Source organism: Phocoena phocoena, chromosome 13 (genome assembly GCF_963924675.1).
Source record: "Phocoena phocoena chromosome 13, mPhoPho1.1, whole genome shotgun sequence".
NCBI lineage: Eukaryota > Metazoa > Chordata > Mammalia > Artiodactyla > Phocoenidae > Phocoena > Phocoena phocoena.
Genome location: NC_089231.1, coordinates 5267629 through 5274541, shown reverse-complemented (window position 1 = coordinate 5274541; position 6913 = coordinate 5267629). Strand labels below are relative to the sequence as shown.

The 6913-nt window shown below is 37.0% G+C and overlaps 1 pseudogene; it reads right to left on the bottom strand.

The window, feature by feature from the left end:
- Positions 1–540: 540 nt before the first annotated feature.
- LOC136133200 (ubiquitin-conjugating enzyme E2 D3 pseudogene) lies at positions 541–976 on the bottom strand (annotated as a pseudogene).
- Between the last annotated feature and the right edge of the window lie 5937 nt (positions 977–6913).

Below are 6913 nucleotides of genomic sequence, written 5' to 3'. Positions count from 1 at the left end.
TGTTCTGCTGGTGCTATCAATTCAATACCAATTCTCCAGCCACATCAGTTATGAGCATAAAGTATATCATGTAACCTCAAATCTCTAACAGTTGGAAGACTTAAACAAGAACGGATGCTGCTAGAATAATGCTGCTTTCTTTGATGTGACAACTCAGCTTCCACCTTCCTCCCCCTCTGCTGATTCTTCAGCATGTTAGAGCAGTGAGGAATGGTTTTAGTCTCATAACCAAGTTAGAGTGAAGACATCGGCCACGTAATACACATGCTCCATTTTTTAAAAATTCTGAATCCTGGGCAACTGTCCTCTTGTAACTACTTTACAGTTTCTAAAAGCAGTTATTGTCCAAAGCTGGAAGGACTCAAGTCTTCTCAGATGAGCATGTGAACGAATGGAGGGAGGTAAACAAAAAATAAAGTTAAAAAAGATGAGGTCTGATAGGGGAGCAGCCGGATACGAAAATCAAAAAAGGAACAGTAATTTAAAGTTTATTCCAGCTATAATGCAGGTTATTCTGACTTTAAGGTAGCATCACATGGTCTACTTCTGAGTCCGTGCCCAAGATATTCTGTTGTACTTATCTCTGTTTGTTTTATAGATCCGTGCAATCTCTGGCACTAGGGGGTCATCTGGGTTTGGATCACATAGCAGTGAACAAATGGATTAAAGAACTTTAGAAATAGTTAAAGCAGGAAACCACTGTGATCTTAGAATATCGAGACAAATGCTGCCATTTCTGTTAATATTTGGATGATAAATTCTTGTTGTAAATGCAGCCTTAGGTGGTTTGAAGGGGTAGTCTGTAGGAAAATGAATTGTCAAAAAGAATACACCGCCTTGACATGGGCTGTCATTAGGTCCCATAATTCTGGCTTTGCCAATGAAACATATCATCCCCAAGTGGACCTGCAGAACATTGTGCTGGAGGGTCACGGGCCAAATCGCTAAGCTCCTTACTCATCCGTTTCAGCACCATCGTCTGTGCTTTTCGTCTGGCCCCTCATTATCTCGGTGTGTGTTCAAAGTTCCGGGCAAAACTCTTGATTATCCCGGCGTGTTGGAGGGATTGTCTCTTGGTCTCACACCGGCTCTGCCAGACGCAGGCGCAGAGGGACCGGGGCCTCCCTCAAGCTGCGGCCTCCCCGCGCGGCAGCTTGTGATAGACTCTTTAAGTTATTGAAACTGGTCTACAGTGTATGTACGGTCTCAACTTTTCCTATTTTTCTATATTAGTTTCAAATGATTTAACTCTTATTTACTTTCTATCACTGGTCCAATATTTGGAACAAATCCTATTTCCTCGGCAACTTTTGCAATGTTTTGAAATCCCTAAACTAGGCGAGTCAACGAGAATATGACAAATTTATCCCTATTTGGCCTTTATCCAAACCCCTCTACTTCGTTCCATTTAAGTTCGGCAAGCTGTGTTAGCAAATAATGAACTCAGAAAAAACTTCACGGACCATATGGCTACGACTGACTTGGTTCCAACATAGGGTCTTTATACTTTTATTAAAATGAAAAAGATATTACAGAATATAAGCCCAGTAAAATTTCCTTTTTTTAATTAAATAAAGGAACATTAAACCAAAGAAAAGAATCTGTTAAAATGTTTGGTTCTATGTATGGTCACCAAAATCTATAATCAATCTGCTTTCAGTCTAATATACACACAGATAGAGACATAGACACAGTCAATACACACACACACATACACATTCTAATTAATGTTTAAGATATTAGGAACATCAAAATATATTTGTGTATGCTTCTCAAACTGGGCTTCCTATCTTCTTGGATATATGGTGCTGTATCATTCCATGTTATATAAATTAATGCACTATTTATATTAATACAAAGTTATTATGGAATAGAATGCAAAATTTGCGCACATTTTCTAGCACTCAGAAATTATCAAATACTAAGGAGTTGACTAATCAATGAATTAGGTTTTAAGGTAAAGCATTTTGAGCTTGCTGCAAGCCAGGTACCTTCTCAGACATCCAGGCATTCATTCTCATCTGGGAATTCTCATCTCATCATTCATTCGCATCTATGTTATCTTAAAAATGTTTTAAGATAATGTAAGAGAGGTTCAGCTATCAAATGATACGGCACAAAACTAAAATCCCACAAATCAGAATAATAATGCTTTCATATACATCATCAGAATTACAAATGAAGATATTAGTATATCCCAGGAAGACTGACACCTCATTATTGCCAACAAACCATATTACTCTCAAAATTGCCCAAAGAAGTGACTAGAAGTATAAATATAACTCAAGTAAATTTATTATGTGAAAGAAAGGTGTGAAAAGGCTAAGTAAAATGAAGGCTCAGTGTTTGGCATAAGTGAATAAATTATTCATGATAATTCAAGATAGGTCAATTGCTACTAAAATACGTGCCAGAATTTAATAAGTAACTCTTATATGGTGATCACCATGTGTTAGCCCTCTTCTAATTACTTTGCTTATATCAATTTATATCATCCTCATGCTTTCACTTATGTACCTTTATTATCCCATTTTACAGAGAAGAGAAATAAGGTCCAAAAATATGTAGCAACTTCTGTAGAGATTCACAGCTGAGCTGGGTTATGAATCCAGTAAGTGTGGGTCCAGAATCTTTATACTATTCATCCCCTCTATATATCAGCAAAAAAATCTACCGATTTAAGAAAATATACTGTTAAGGCAGTTGTATGTCACAGCTATTTGTTCAAATTATTTTATAATTACATTTACGTTTTTAAATGTATAAGTGGTGTTATGTTTATCTGTGGGCTAGTCCTTTATTAAATAGTGTCACACAAGACCAATAATGATTTATGATTCAATTTCTATGCATAAGGAAACAAAGACACAGACACAACTGCATGACCTTACCAAGGTCATTATGAAATGACGTTAGCAATAGGACTCAAATCTCCTTGTAACCAATTTATATGCCCACGTAACTTCCCTCTGTGAACACTTAACAGAGGCCTTCAATCTCCTTCTGATATTCTGCTGGCCGACTTAGGATTGCCTTATTCGACCCACAAGGTTTGGTATAAATAAATTGAAAAGATGTGTGTGTAGGTATAAAGTCATAATGTCACTGTGATGAGCATCACTGTTTCCATTATTGTTGTTAAGAAAGAAAACAGGACAATTTACAAAAAGAAAGAGAGTCTCTCCCTTGTCTTGTTAATCTGCATCGATGCCGCAGTGCAGAGAACAGGGTATTTTCCTGAACATTTAAATATTAGGAAATAGTGCTGTTAACAATCTACACAAGGGTTTTGACTTGGTGTCTGTGACAAGCCCCTCTTCCAGCTCAGCAATATTTGACATACACACATCAGTACATTCTGATACACTCCTCTCGCTATAATTCACCATTTTTAAACAATTGGCTTGTGTCTTTGTGAATATCGTCAATTCTACCTGTCTGATCTAAGGTGAAACTTAGGGAAGTATCAGCTATGTCAGTTCTTCTTGACATGAGCAATGATACTGGCTCAAAGGCAACCACAAAACCATAAGGGATAAGATGTCTCTTTGTCACCCAGCGGCATCCTGTAAAATGGATAAAGAAACATGAATATTTTACTCATCACCAGGCGCTTCTACAAAGAGCTCATATCTCATCTCTTTGCAGCAACACTTGATCATTCACGCCTTTTAGGGTCACTGCTGACTAACTTTTGAGTAATTCTATGACTGGTCTCAATGAGGCATTTACTAGGGAAAATACTTAATAAAATTATATACATATTTGCTGGTCTTGCACCATTCATTGAAGTCAGAAAGGAAAAAATACAACTACAACTTCATATTTCCATTAGATAATTATCCACCATTTGTAATAGCCCAGTTCATTTTTCTTGTGGTTTATTTTCCTGTCGCTTTCCTCTGTGGGCCAGTTGTCAAGATGCTGCTCCCTCAAATGAGTCAGATTTCCTTTGCTGATTTGTGTTTGTTGGAGTTTTTCTTTGCTCACTTCAAGCTCATTGTACACATGAAAGGACATGCCTGCAGAGAGGCTGTGAGCATTCAGTGGCTCTACTTGCAGGGATTTAGTTGGTGCAAATGAACCTCAGAAGGTCTACTTGAACCCGATAAATTAATAGTATGACAGTTGCTTTGGAGACAAAAGCACTTAAAAAAATAAATCATCCCATGGTAATATAGAAAAAAAACACAGCTTTAATTCATTTATCATAAATTACTAATTGGCAGTACAATTCAATGAATAAAAATGATCACTTTTAAACGAATGTTTAAAAGTTGAATATGTTCAAGCACATTTGACTATTACATATTTTTAAATGTTATATGCATATACAGAATATAAATGATTTTTATATAATATATGCCGGGAGCTTCTCTTTACTCGTTTTTAGGTACCAGCAGCTAAGATGTTCTCATACGCGCTTCTCAGACTCCTCCTGGCTCCAATGCTTCCCAAATGCACACCTTTTTCTAGAGGCAGTCGCCACCTTCTGAAGACATGTCACAAGTTAACTTGACTTTTGCCAACCAAGTAGGAATCTTTCCGTCCCCCAATCAAGTCCAGGAGGCAAGGAGGACACTCGTATTTGTGAAGGGAACTCAAAACAGATTTCACTAAATCTATCATGAATGTGCAGGAACGTCTGGAAAATGGAATGTTTCCCTCTACATCTTAATGGTTTGTCAGTGCTTTCTGCAAGATTTAATATCAAGCCTACTTGTATAGTTCAAGAGTGACAGTACACAGGCCAGAAAAATTAGGGCTAACTTTCCTTCCCTTCTTGTAACTCTAAGAGATGCTGCAGAAGAAGAGGATCAGCTTTGCAGGATTTAATTAGGATTCACGCTAATTGCTTGTATTGAGCCCTTTGAGCTTTGACTTCAGAATACCTTAAGAGAAAAATCTCTCTGCCTATTTGAGTACTATGAAGTTTCTTACAGGTATTCGTTTAACAAATGCATGTAGGAAAGAATGAGGTTGAAATCGATGTCATGGAGGAATTAATGGGATTTATTATGCCACTGGAAATTTTTATTGAAATATAGTTGATTCACAATGCTGTGTTAATTTCTGCTGTACAGCAAAGTGATTCGGTTATACATATATATAATTTTTTAATATTCTTTTCCATTATGGTTTATCCCAGGATATTGAATATAGTTCCCTGTGCTATATAGTAGAATCCTATTTTTTGTCCTTTCTATATATACTAGTTTGCATCAGCTAACCCCAAATTCCCACTCCATCCCCCCCCCACTCCTCCCCCTTGGCAAGTACAAGTTTGTTCTCTATGTCTTCCACAGGAATTTTTTGATGCATATATTGGAGGATTGATTTTTAGCTCCTGACTTAGGAACGCTTTAACATAAAAGAACATGCAGACATGGTGTTGATTCTTTCACAAGGTAAATATGGCAGGTAAATAAGTCTATGAATCACCCTGAAAACCTTGTAAAAAGAGACTTCATTTTCCTTTGTTTAAAATACCTTAGCTGACTTGCAGTTCATTTTCAGAAAGCGTGTAAAAACTTCTGAATCGTGTACTCCTATCAAGTACAATTTCGAAATACAGGCCAATTAACTGCAAGCTTCTACTGCAACTTGATATTGAGAGGTTAGGAGGAAAAGGAAGGTTAGAGAAGGATTCACTGGAATTAGGATATTTTACCAAAATGTCATATCTCCTTTTCCCTAGGAGAAAGGCATCACCTTTCGCAAACAGTTGTTAAGTTACATGGTCCTTAACAGTTAGTGTCTATATGAAAAGAAAAGGAAGATTAAAAGTTGGTTAGTACCTGAAATCCACTAATTCACATTAAAGGGCTTATAATCTTTCCCCAGGTACTTTGCAATCAGTAGTGCTGTGAATACTACTGTTGTTAGTGGCACTACTGTTATTATTATCATTACTTCCTTTTATTAGACAGCAAATCAATGTTATGACATAGAATTTTAAACCCTCAAACTCTAAAAATGTACTTAATTGTTCAGCGTGTTAATTCATTCCTCAAAGGAGATATAGCATGTCCTTAAAACAGCAATGGTAAACAACAAAAAAATAAAGAACGAGAGAAAATGTGTTTGGTAACAGGGTGCATTCACAGCCTTTTTCATGCTCCTGATGAGCGCGAGATAAAATTTGCCGTCGTGTTTACTGAACTTCAGGTCCCTGGGATGGGGAAACGGTGCCTGAAAGGAGCAGAATCCCGCAGAGGGAGGAAGCCTTCAGGCAATCGTGACTCACGAAATTGGCTGTGGTGGGAAGGAGAAATTACCAAGGCTTGTGATGACAAAAGTGAATGCTGATACAAGGAAATCTAGACAGCCACTGAGTCCAAAAATTAAGTCTAGAAGAGCTTCATTAGTTCCTAATAAGATGTGACAGAACGGAACATTATCCAGGTACATTAATGAAGTAAAGTTTGAGAGTTGAATAAAGGTGATAAAATGTGTGTAGATGCTGGAAACAACTGGAAATTTTTACTCTTAGAGACTCAGAGGGAAAGCATTGTCGAAAAGGATTCTGAAGTATCTGGAGTAACACACGTCAAGGTTGATGCATTTGTCAGCTGATCCAGAGAATAACTTTATTATAAGGTTGCTGAACAGTTTAAAATTGTTGAAAATCCTCTTTCGCAGAGTTTGCAAGGATATGGAACTTTTCTACCTATAATATATGGAGTGTGAACTTTTCTAAAGTTGAGTGTTTGCATTTTAATTGAGCAAATGCCTATTTACTACTATGGAACCAAATATGGAGACAATGTGAGTTAAAGGCTTCATACTGATACAGTGATACTCTGTACTCCTTGTATTTATTTATTTATTTTACTTATTTATTTTTTGGCTGTGTTGGTTATTCATTGCTGCCTGGGCTTTCTCTAGTTGTGGCGAGCGGGAGCTACTCTTA